At 39.3% G+C, this 12,390-nt stretch overlaps 1 protein-coding gene across 2 annotated transcripts in view; it reads right to left on the bottom strand.

Annotated features, from left to right (window-relative positions):
- The window catches only part of LOC141361749 (uncharacterized), a 114,795-nt gene that overhangs the window by 36,884 nt on the left and 65,521 nt on the right, over positions 1–12,390 (bottom strand). The window lies entirely within an intron of this gene.

Raw genomic sequence — 12,390 nt, 5'->3', positions numbered from 1 at the left:
ACTAAAGCCTTTTTACTATGACAGTTTTATACAATTAAGGAAAATATATTTAGCATATTTATTTGATCAAACGTACCCATTATATGTTCTCCTAAACACTGCCATGATTAATAATTACTAATGTCCTTATAACTTGTAAATCATTTAAATAATTGGTTTTTACATTTAAAATTATACTAGATGTAGCAGAAAGCACTATACACATTTAACAATTTTGTGTGTGCACGCGTACTTTGCATGAGGAAGTTGCTTCATTGCAGTTTGGTACAGCAGAACTACATTTATTTTCAATAGAACACTGCATTTGGCTTGCATCACTTGCATTGCGGTGCATTTTAGGTTAAGCATCCGTTCGAAGAATTGCATCACATCACGTCCTGGTGTATACAGTGAATGCATGCTGAAATTATTGTTGTGTGGCTACATAAAAGTTTAAGCATATGTGATGCATTACCGCGATTGGTCTGACTTTTTCTTTTTTATGCTACACTCTCTTGCAATTGAACGTGAATGTGTTTACTACTTAAAAACATAAAAGCTAAACATCCTATCTAGTCAAACCGCATAACGACATTGCTACAAATCAGTATGGGATTAAAATCAGCAAATATCAATAGGCTTAGGCTACGTTACCTTGTTTCAGCGAAGCTTGGTTAAACAGCAGTGGATGTTTTCGGTTCAGATGCTGAATGTAATGTAATGATAAGAATGTAATAATCCCAAACTTTAGACATTCTCTACAGTTTATGGCAGGGGCGTAGCCAGTAATGGGCCAGGGCGGCACTGGCCCGCCCACATAACTCCCTGGCCCGCCCAGGCAAGTTTAATCAAAATACATTTTTTGTTTATTTTTATTATTCAAATGTATTTAAGAAAATATATTAATATAATCCTGATTTGTTGTTGACCGGTGTGTGTATAATTTGCTTTCTAAATAAAATGGAGTTGTTAAAGCAAGTTGTAGTAAGCCTCCGGAACGTAATTGGTTGCTAGGGGTTCTGACAGGTAGACTCTGTGGGGAGCGACTGGCTCTGGCAGCCAGCCAGCTAACTGCTTTTTTAGCTAATATTAAAATTGCCACAATAATGGCTAAAGTTTCTTTAATGTGTTATTTAAAAAACAAGAGTTGAGGAAGACGATACGCCACTGCCTCCATCTGCGGAGTCCTACCAGCCCAGTTCTTCAAACTCATCAACCCCCAAGGCGGCTAGTCAGGCGCGCTGGTGGCGCCGGTTGCCGCTTGCTCCCCGCCGATCTAACGGCAATTGATGAACCACGCACGACCCAATTTGAATCCACGAGTACTACTCGCCTCAAAAACCTGTGCCTTTTGTTTTTTGAAAAATAACTCTGTGACTCTTTGGACTATAATGAGATCATTTCTGTTTTCAACATTAAACCCAGGCGTTTGCGTCTTGTTTTGTAGAATGAAAACAACAAAGGTAAGCCTGTTGTTTAACTCATTTCCTTAATTTTTGCTCGGGAAGTTTAACTAAGTGGTGTGTTGTGTATAGATGTATTATAGCCTTATAGGTTAAGTTACATTGTTTAATTTAAACGAGTTGCTATTTTTTGGCACAAAAGCTTAATTTCCACCAGGCTGATTGCACTGTATATGGTTGATTTAATATAAATTAGGCAGTGTCTGTGTTGTTATTTATTTCAAACCGTGCTCTGCTGAGAGTTTTCATTATTTCAATTTCCTGTTACTTTTAGCCTACTTTATTTCAGGTGAACTGTTTTTGCACTACTGACTAGCCTAAATAAGACTGCCTGGCCTGGTTTGTCCAGCCTTTATTGAGCTATGTGTTGGTTGAACATGTTTAGACAGTGTTTTATTATTGCCTTCGCCGAAAATTGCAAAGGAAAGATGTCACTGTTTTTGCAGATTGTCTATTCTTTTTTCTACTCTTATGTTTAATTATTATTTAAGTCATTTTATTTTAGGATAAACTATTGGCCCACTCACTTTTGCCCCGGCCCGCCCAAAATACAATTTCTGCCTACACCCCTGGTTTATGGACATCTTCGCCATCGCGGCAACTAAATTCAAAATGTATCACGCACTATGGTGTGCTTCCTGAACACTGAACAACCGTCCGTGTTAATCAGATCCCACCCCCAGTAAGAATCCAACTACTAACATGGCCAAGACCAAAGAGCTGTCAAAAGACACTAGAGACAAAATTGTACACCTCAACAAGGCTGGAAAGGGCTACAGGGAAATTGCCAAGCAGCTTGGTGAAAAAAGGTCCACTGTTGGAGCAATCATTAGAGAATGGAAGAAGCTAAACATGACTGTTAATTAGGGATCAGCCGATATGGATTTTTGTGTGCCGATGCCGATTTTTTTCCATCAGCTTTAGCCGATGACCGATACAGGCTGCCGATTTTCTTTAGCCGATATTTGGAGCCGATACTGCTTTTTCTCATTCAGTTTATATCATAAAAATAACACAATGATAAAACCAAATGTTACAGCTCTTAATTTAAAAAAGGAACATTTATTGAACTACATTTAACAAATAGTAAAAACAGGTGAGGTAGAACAAGTAAGAAAATTCAGTGCTGCTTAAAATACATAAATAAAATAATAATTACACCATTGCACACAGTAGCAGCAACCAAGCAGCATAACAAGGGGAACACTTTACTTTATCCATGAAAGTAACCAACTATTTACAACCTATTTAATGCTTAGGTCTAAGTTTTAGTGCACTTAATCTCTTGTAGAGCAAATGTCTTTAATAAGAAGACAAGGAAAATGTAAACAGCAATACTGATCAAAAAACAACTTAAAAAGAATTCTCACACACCCTCTTGCCCTATAATAAATGCGAGGGATAGTTAGTTTGCCTCAGCTCGCTTAAAACGCATAAAACTGAACAAATACATGAGGATTTGTGTACGGACTTCGGTCAGATAGTAGAGCGCGTGCACGTGGGAGAGGTGCAGTCAGTGAGACATGGATGAGAGATAGGCTTGGGCGGTATCCAAATTTTGACACCATCAAACCGCCTCCCTGTTTTACCCCGGTATACGGTTTTACCGCCAAAATTATAAAATTATGACGTAAGGCTCAGACAGCGTCACCAAACTGTTGGCTTGTGTCTAAACCCTTCAGAAACTGAATACCAAACACTAATACTGAAAGAATAACAAAATAACATGCACAACAATGTTAACTTTTATTAGCAACAAATATAGCAGTAAAAAAGTGCAAATACAACTGTCAAACAGAATTAAATTAACATAAACATCCAGAAAGCAATTAAATTAAATAATACACCGCCCGAAAAATTGTAATAACAAAGAGCAGCTTATGAAAAAATTGCAAATAGAAGAACACAGCAGTCAACCAAAGTTCAATTAACATAAACATCCGTATTATAAAATTATTGCAAAGCAATAGTCCAAAACAAAAACTAGGAACGAATGGCAAAGGGGCATCAAATCTAGTCAAGATTTTTCGCTAGAAAAACCAGCATGTTTACTTTGTCCGGCTTTAAAAGGGCACGTTGTGGACCGACAACTTTACCTGCGGTGCTGAAAACCCGCTCCGATGGTGTGCTTGTGGCACAGACGCACAGGTACTTTCGTGCCACTCGCGACATCTGAGGAAAACGGCAGGCAGCATTTTTCCACCAGAGAAGTGGGTCCTCGTCTCCTTCAGTAACTGGCTCCAAACAGTAGGCTGTTATTTCAGCTTCGACTCGGTCCTCTACGGTGCCGGTGCCGACGGGACCTGCCATTGCATTGGGTTTTTTTTGCAGCATACTTCCCAGAGACATCTTTTTGCGTGGGGGTTCGGGTTGCGCCTCTCCCTCTTCCACTCTGATGGCCACTGGACCTGCTGCCTCTAAAGTCATGATCTCAGCCTGTAATTCAGCCTTAGTCTCAGCCAATGCGTTTTCATCCGTCTCATATCCTCCACGGTAACGAGGGTCGAGGAAAGTGCATTTTCGCATTATTTTGCGCACTGAATCGGATTCATACTTGGCCTCCAGCTTTGTTAGAATTCCAGTTTTTATGGACTTTGTTAGCTGGAGGTCATTTTCGGACAAAGCCAACACATTGTCCCTGCAGAGCTGTAGTATGGGGAGAATACAGGAACTGGTCACGTAATTTTCGCCAGACAAAATATCTGTGAAATCACCGACGGGTTTTAGTGCCTCGTGAACAGCTTTTAAGACGTCAGTGTCCTGCCATGTCAGGGACAGGTTGCTCCTTCTGTCATCAGACAGGACGTGTCTGATCGCTTGGGCCTGCTCGAGGATGCGCTCCACCATTGCCAGTTTGGAGCCCCAGCGAGTAGCGCAATCCTGCCGATGGACGGATGAATTATTAAATGAATAAACGATTAAATGAATGAATAGGCTTAAATAAACTAATTAATTCGTTTAACGAATGAATCGATTAATTGGCCTAAACGAATGAATAGGCCTAAATAAATTAATGAATGAATAAATAGGCCTAAATAAACGAATTAATGCATACATAAGTCCATTAATGTATATTATACCATTTGGTCAAATTTTCATGCCCTTTGTTTTAAATCCCTTATGCACATCAAGCCTGCATTTATTTGAAAAAAAATACAGACAAAATTACAAATATAGCCTACTTTTAAGTATAATTTATTTATATAATGCAAAGCGTATACACTACCGGTCAAAAGTTTGGGGTCACTCACTCATTCTTTATTTATATTTTTTCCATATTACAGAATAATAATAAACTCGTCAAAATTACGGCATAACACAAATGTAACTGAGAATTATGTTGGTGACTAAAAGCATAAAAAAATAAATCAAAACTGTTATATGTTATTATCAGAAGTGCAGTCATGCTTTGCCAAGAAAATGCAAAACCGAATGAATGCCATTTTTTTCAAGAAGCTTCTTAAATTTTCATTTTAGGATTAATTTAAAAGAGTATAGAATGAGTTAATATTTAATCTGTGCTCTTATTGGCTGCTTTTTCTTCAATATCAAGTGTAAGCCATCTATTTCAAAAATGTTAATTTAAAATAAAATTGTAGTTTTCTAATAACAGAAATTAATATGTTTGGCACAGGTATATTTTTGTCTACAAAAGTAATTTCAAGCATTTAATACACCTTCAGATTAAGTGATTTTTAGGATCATAGTTAACATTTTAGTCAAGTGACTCTAAACTTTTGAACTGTAGTGTATATATATGCCCTTTTTTACATTTGAGCACCTGCCCCTGAGGAATTCTCTGCACGTTTTATGCTTACCGTTATGAGACTATGTTCTGGGAGTCCCAAGTCCACTTGCTTCTTGTGGAGTTCATGCTTACGTTGCCAGCTGTGTGAAAAAGCCCCGACAATATTACGGCATAGTCCGAGGGCGCGCTCGGTTTTTTGCCTCTGATCATGCAATGCATTTGTGACAGCCAAATTTAGATTGTGACCGAAGCAGTTAAGCCACGGCCAATGCAGGGACCTGATTGCGGCAGAAATGTTAGCAGCGTTGTCAGTGGTTATGGCTGAAAGTTTTTTTTCGTCAAGTCCCCATTCCTGAAGTGCAGCTCTGAGCGCAGCAGCAAGATTGTCCGCCGTATGACTCTCAGGAAAATATGTCGTTTGGAGGCATTTGGATTCAAGTTTCCAGTCAGGTGTAATCGTGTGGACAGTCAGGGACATATATGGTGTCATGTTAACCGCCGACCACATGTCAGTTGTTAAGGAATAACTGTCTGCCGCTGACAGCAGCACTTGAACATTGTCTTTAACTTTACTATATAAATGTGGGACGGCTGTTTGTGAGAAGTATTTTCGTCCAGGCAGCTCGTACTGGGCATCTAGGACCTTTACCATGTCCTTAAAGGATTTTTTTTCCACTGTGTGGAAAGAGACCATTTCCTTCGCCAAGTATTTTGTCACTGCATCTGTACAGGTTTTCCAACGGACACTGTCCCTTTTGTACTTTGTTGTTTTCGCGAAGGCCCCCATTATCGTCGGCTGCGTGCTGGCGGTGTACGAAGATGTTGTTGGTCCTGCATCGGGAGGCTTTGAAATTGTTGCACTGAGTGAACTCTGGTCCATCCTCGCAGCAGTGAGTGGATGGTGGTTTCGTAGATGCGACCTTAGGTTCGAGGTATTTCCATCTCTCGCTGTCACCTTTTTATTGCACAATTTGCAAATTGCCTCGTGAGTATTTAGGGCCTCTCCCTTCTCGTTCGGTCGAAACCCGAAATACTGCCAAATTGCAGAAGTTGTGTTTTTTTTGGAGACGAGGTCACTCGGTGCGAGACTCGCCATCTTTCCCCTGCTCTCTTTCTCATTTACGCTGTCACGTGATGACAACCACGCATACGCGTTTTTAGGCATTGAATAAATTATATTTAATATTTAATCCTTGTCTGCTATATAAGTGATTTTTTTTAAATGACGGTATGACGGTATTGAAACTGGCACCGTTGCTATTTTTAGATCCCGCGGTATACCATTTTACCGTAATACCGCCCAAGCCTAATGAGAGAGTGCATGTATCTTTGCGCTCCCAGTGAACAGAAATGTTGACAAAACTTACAAAAAAACACTTCTCCGGTCACATAAAAGTCATGTGGGAACTGTTTGGAACTAAGTGCTTTGGGTCATATTTCTTATTTTTTTTTCGCTGACGAAAATTCCGCGAAACTCCGTGTTAACAACCATAAACGTATGCAACCATGAACTGCGCTCTACACAATGACGAGAAACTATCAGCAATGGATATTGATTTTTAGCCTTTTACTACTACATATATTTATGGAGATGAAAATTAAAAACCAAGCATGTCCAGCTATGATCAGCTGTTCGGCTTATGACCTGCGTTCGCTTGCGGCATTATTAGCACGCGTCGCGTCCAAACGTCAGACTGGTGGTCGCTGAATAAAACTCCTATAAATACCACGAAATCACGGAACAACGTCAGCATTATTTAATCTTATGATGTTCGTAACAGCTGCCGTATGCATACGGTTAGCCTAAAGGCTATTTGAAGCTCCCTAAATACAATGGCAAGCAGTTTTATAGGCATTCGCGTTTTCCATTATGACCACCAAACTTTCTTAGCTATGATTGCACGCACATATAGAGCAACGTGCTTACACTTTCAAAGTATATGGCAATATTTCAGTCAAACAGTTAAAAGATGCTTTGAAGTTTAAAACTTACCAGAGCAGGCATGGAGCGCTCCGCTCTGCTAGTGGGGGGAGGGGCAATGCACGGGCTGCAGGCAGCCTCCAAGAACACAGAGCTGCCTGTGGGCGCCTGTCTGTAATTAATGCCGGGGAAAAGCTATCGGCGAACGCAAGCCGCGAATCGGCCGATGCCGATACACCTAAAATCTGCTAAAATCGGCCCGATGTATCGGCCGGACGATTTATCGGTCGATCACTACTGTCAATCCCCCTCGGACTGGGGCTCCATCCAAGATCTCACCTCGTGGGGTCTTAATGATCCTAAGAAAGGTGAGAAATCAGCCCAGAACTACACGGGAGGAGCTGGTCAACGACCTCAAAAGAGCTGGGACCACCGTTTCCAAGGTTACTGTTGGTAATACACTAAGGCCATGTTTACATTAGAGCATTTGCGTTTTAAAACGGCATTTTAAAATGAAAACGATCCTCGTTTATACTGGCATTTTTAAAAGAATCTTCATCCACACTATACACCACCATAAACGCATGAAACATGACCAATCACGTAACTGGGCATGCGCATATAAGTGTAAAATAACTTATTACTCTAATAATAGCTTACCTTTGCACGTTTACGCAGCCTAGGGGTGTAGGGATGGGCACCGAACTCGGTACTTTTATAGGCACCGACCGAATTGCGTCGGTACTACCCAGTATCGATTCACATAAAATCAATCGGTGCTCAATTTCGGTACCTGAGAGAACATGTCAGCGCGCTGCGTCTGGTACGCGCGCGCGCGAGAGAGAGAGAGAGAGAGAGAGACCGTGTGGGAACTTGGTGACACACCTTTGCAACTTGCTAAATGGCTAACAAAAAGCGATCTAACGTGTGGTTAAATTTCACAAAGGATGATGCAAACAATGCTACCTGCAATATTTGTAACAGTAAGTGCAAGGCAAGCAGTAATACATCCAACCTGAGGAAGCACTTACACAATGTGTATTAAAAGCACAAGAGGGCTTATTAAGATGCGTTTTCGTCGATCGGATCACAAGTGGACGAGAGACAAATTCTGTAAACACCTGGTATTTATCAACACCAGTCCGTCTCGTTTGTCCACTTTCGACCGCTTCTGTCCTGATTACTTTGAGTGGTGGTCCGTGGAGACTGCGGGGAAGTCCCTCTGCTTTCCTTTTAGCGCGAGCTGGAGTAATGACTATTTAAATGGACGCGAACTAATGGTGCTGCTTGTGTTTTAAGTAAACATTCTGCACAGTGTTTTGTACATGAATATGTTGGCGCTTTCTCTGATTTTTCAGCGCAATTAATGAAATAAAATCGCGCAACTTTCATGCGTTCGCAAAATGAAACTGCGGAGATCAGCCGCTTTTAGTTTTATCAATGAAAGCCTAAAGACTGTGTGTTCACGCTAAAAGTCAGAAATGACGTAAAACTTTGTGCTCAATACCTCAGATTAGATAAATGGACGGAGAGAAGGCGGTCTGTGTGGCTGTTCGAACACAAAACCACATGCGGACCAAATGCCAATGCTGGCTAGCTTGGCAAAAAAGTATCTGTGTCCAGTCCTCTTCTACATCCTCACTGTGTCCCTTGCTGTAGAGAACACTCGCTCTGTATTGTTTTCTACATAAAAGTTTACTTTTATGTTGCTTTTATGACGTTTATGTTCATTGATCATTTGTCTTACTTATATATTTTATTTATATGTAAGACATATGCCCTGGATGTTATAGGGATTTTTTTGTAAAGATTGTGTGTATTATTAAACATTTTGAAATAAATAACAAAATGTTGAAAATGAGAGGTTTGGGCTTATTATGTCCACCGAAAGTCACTTAAAGGTGCAGTGAGTAATTTTTAGAAGGATTTTTTTTACAGAAATGCAAAATAATATACAAAACTATGTAATCAGGGGTGTATAAAGACCTTACATAATGAACCGTTATGTGTCTATTACCTTAAAACGAGACCTTTTTATCTACATATTCTGAGGGTCCCCTTGCATGGAAGTCACCATTTTGTGCTACCAGGTTTCTACAGAAGCCCTAAAAGGACAATTTCTTTTACTAAGTTGTCTCCAACAATGAAATGTTTGTACGGTGGCGGCTACCGTAGCTTTTTTATGCGTTTCAAAAGCGAGGGGTGAGACATGGACTAAGCCGTTGGTTGCAGTTTGCAACCTCACCACTAGATGCCGCTAAAATTTACACACTGCACCTTTAAGTCAGAGTAAAGTACCGAAAAAGGTACCGCTGGGTACCGGTATCGAATTCCAGGTACCGGTATCGGAACCGGTACCGGTAAAAATGTGAACGGTACCCAACCCTATAGGGGTGTGCGATATTGACAAAAAGTCATACATGGGTCCTTTGCTGGCAACTATAACAGACACTATTTTTGAACCTATAAAAATGTGTTTGGGAAAGTCTTATACTGTTCTATTTCCCCCCTACAACATATTCATATGATAGGTTACTTTTGATTTTATAACTAAACAGAAAGGTCTTTATGATTTAAAAAAAAGCATTCAAGTGAACAGTACTAAACATTAGCGAACTTGAAGCAAAAATAAATTTCAGCAAATGCAAACTTTAATCAAACATAGTAAGAGGTGAAGTATTGCTTTAGCCTACCAGAAATGCTTATTGCATTAATTTTTAAAAGTGTGCGAGGTCCGTGCACGTCCTCCGCTAGCAACACACAAATAGCTAAAAATGCAAGCGCCTAAACGAGCATTATATTAATGACGTTGAGTTTATTGTTTTTATTCATTTATATTCACAAAACTAATCAACAAAACATCGATTAAAATTAAGAGACAAATTATCTAAAACGAAATTCATTTTAAAGTAGCAAACAAAACTTACATTAAACTGGAAAATAATGTCTGACCCATTACAATTCTCCCTTCATATTGGCCTTTACAACGCCTATATTGTGTTTAAAATTACAGTCTATCTTTCGTAAGCTAACTAAATTTAAACGGTAACACTTTACAATAAGGTTCATTAGTTAACATTAGTTAACTACATTAATTAACATGAAATAATAATGAACTGCACTTATACAGCATTTATTAATCTTTGTTAATGTTAATTTCAACAATTACTAATACTTTATTCAAATCTTGTTAACGTTAGTTAATGCACTGTGAACTAACGTGAACAAACAATTAAAAGCTTAATTTCTATTAACTATCATTAACAAAGATTAATAAATACTGTAACAAATGTATTGCTCATGGTTTCTTCACGTTAGTTAATACATTACTAATGTTAACTAATGAACCTTATTGTAAAGTGTTACCATTTAAACAAAACATAAACATTATACTGTTCTAGCTCCCCCTACAACATATTAATATGATTAATAGGTTAATTTAGATTTTATAACTAAACAGAAAGGTCTTTATGATTTAAAAAGAAAGCATTCTAAACAGTAGCGAGCTTGAAGCAAAAATAAATTTCAGCAAATGCAAACTTCAATCAAACATAGTAAGAAGTGAAGTATTGCTTTAGCCTACCAGAAATGCTTATTGCATTAATTTTTAAAAGTGTGCGAGGTCCGTGCACGTCCTCCGCTAGCAACACACAAATAGCTAAAAGGCAAGCGCCTAAACGAGCATTATATTAATGACGTTGAGTTTATTGTTTTTATTAATTTATATTCACAAAACTTGTCAACAAAACATCGATTAAAATTAAGAGACCAATTATCTGAAACGAAATTCATTTTAAAGTAGCAAACAAAACTTACATTAAACTGGAAAATAATGTCTGACCCATTACAATTCTCCCTTCATATTGGCCTTTGCAACGCCTATATGGCGTATAAAATTACAGTCTATCTTTAAATTTAAACAAAACATAAACACATTAAACCCAACAATACTCAAACATTAATATAAAACAGGCATTATCTATAAGGATACATGTTAAAACAATCCGTTTACTATTTTTGGCAAAACCTCCTTTGCAAACCAACATTTACATCAATAAAATAATTTTTACTTTGAAAATGATGCGCTGCCACGTTAATATCAGCTGTTGATTTACATAAGACTCCGTCTACGTTCATTTACACTCAGAGCAACGTCTGAGTTCTCAAACTAAAACAGGGTCTTCAGCGTTTGCGAACGAATCCGTTTATGAGGGTCGAAAACGGTGATGTAGTGTAGATGAAAGGCGTAAACGTAGCAAAAGTACGCGTTTTAAAGCATAAACGCATTAATGTAAACATAGCCTAAGACATCATGGTTTGAAATCATGCATGGCACAGAAGGTTCCCCTGCTTAAACCAGCATTAAAAATGTCCAGGCCCGTCTTTAGTTTGCCAATGTCCATTTGGATGATCCAGAGGAGTCAAGGGACTCCTCGGCTGCGATTCTCATGCGTGTTTCATCAGTGTTTCATCAGTAAAGCCGGTTCCATGATTAGTATTAAATCACCATCATCTAATTTAAGATGGAGCGGCATTTATTACACAGACCCGTAGTTCACATAGAAGCTAGGCAAAATCGGGTTCGTAATCGAGGAAAATCGACTCTGATAATCTATGCGGTTTTGCCTAGCTTTTTGTGAACTACGAGTCTTTGTAGTAAATGTGGCTCCATGTGAAAGCAGCTGATGGCGATTTAATATCAAAGAAAACAGCTTTACTGATGAAACACGCATGAGAATCGCAGCCAATTTTTTTGCACAGCCCTAGGAGAAAGTCATGTCGTCAGATGAGACCAAAATAGAACTTTTTGGTCATAATTTCACTAAACGTGTTTGGAGGAAGAAGAATGATGAGTACCATCCCAAGAACACCATCCCTACTGTGAAGCATGGGGGTGGTACCATCATGCTTTAGGGATGTTTTTCTGCAAATGGGACAGGGTGCCTGCACTGTATTAAGGAGAGGATGACCAGGGCCATGTATTGCGAGATTTTGGGGAACAACCTCCTTCCCTCAGTTAGAGCATTGAAGATGGGTCGAGGCTGGGTCTTCCAAGATGACAATAATCCGAAGCACACAGCCAAGATAACTGAGGAGTGGCTCTGTAAGAAGCATATCAAGGTTCTGGCAGGGCCTAGCCAGTACCCCAGACCTAAACCCAATAGAGAATCTTTGGAGGGAGCTCAAACTCCATGTTTCTCAGCGACAGGCCAGAAACCTGACTGATCTAGAGGAGTGTGTCAAAATCCCTATTTCAGTGTGTAAACCTGGTGAAAAAC

Source organism: Misgurnus anguillicaudatus, chromosome 24, assembly GCF_027580225.2.
Source record: "Misgurnus anguillicaudatus chromosome 24, ASM2758022v2, whole genome shotgun sequence".
NCBI lineage: Eukaryota > Metazoa > Chordata > Actinopteri > Cypriniformes > Cobitidae > Misgurnus > Misgurnus anguillicaudatus.
Note: the sequence above shows the minus strand (reverse complement) of the source record. Positions and strands in the feature narration are given on the sequence as shown.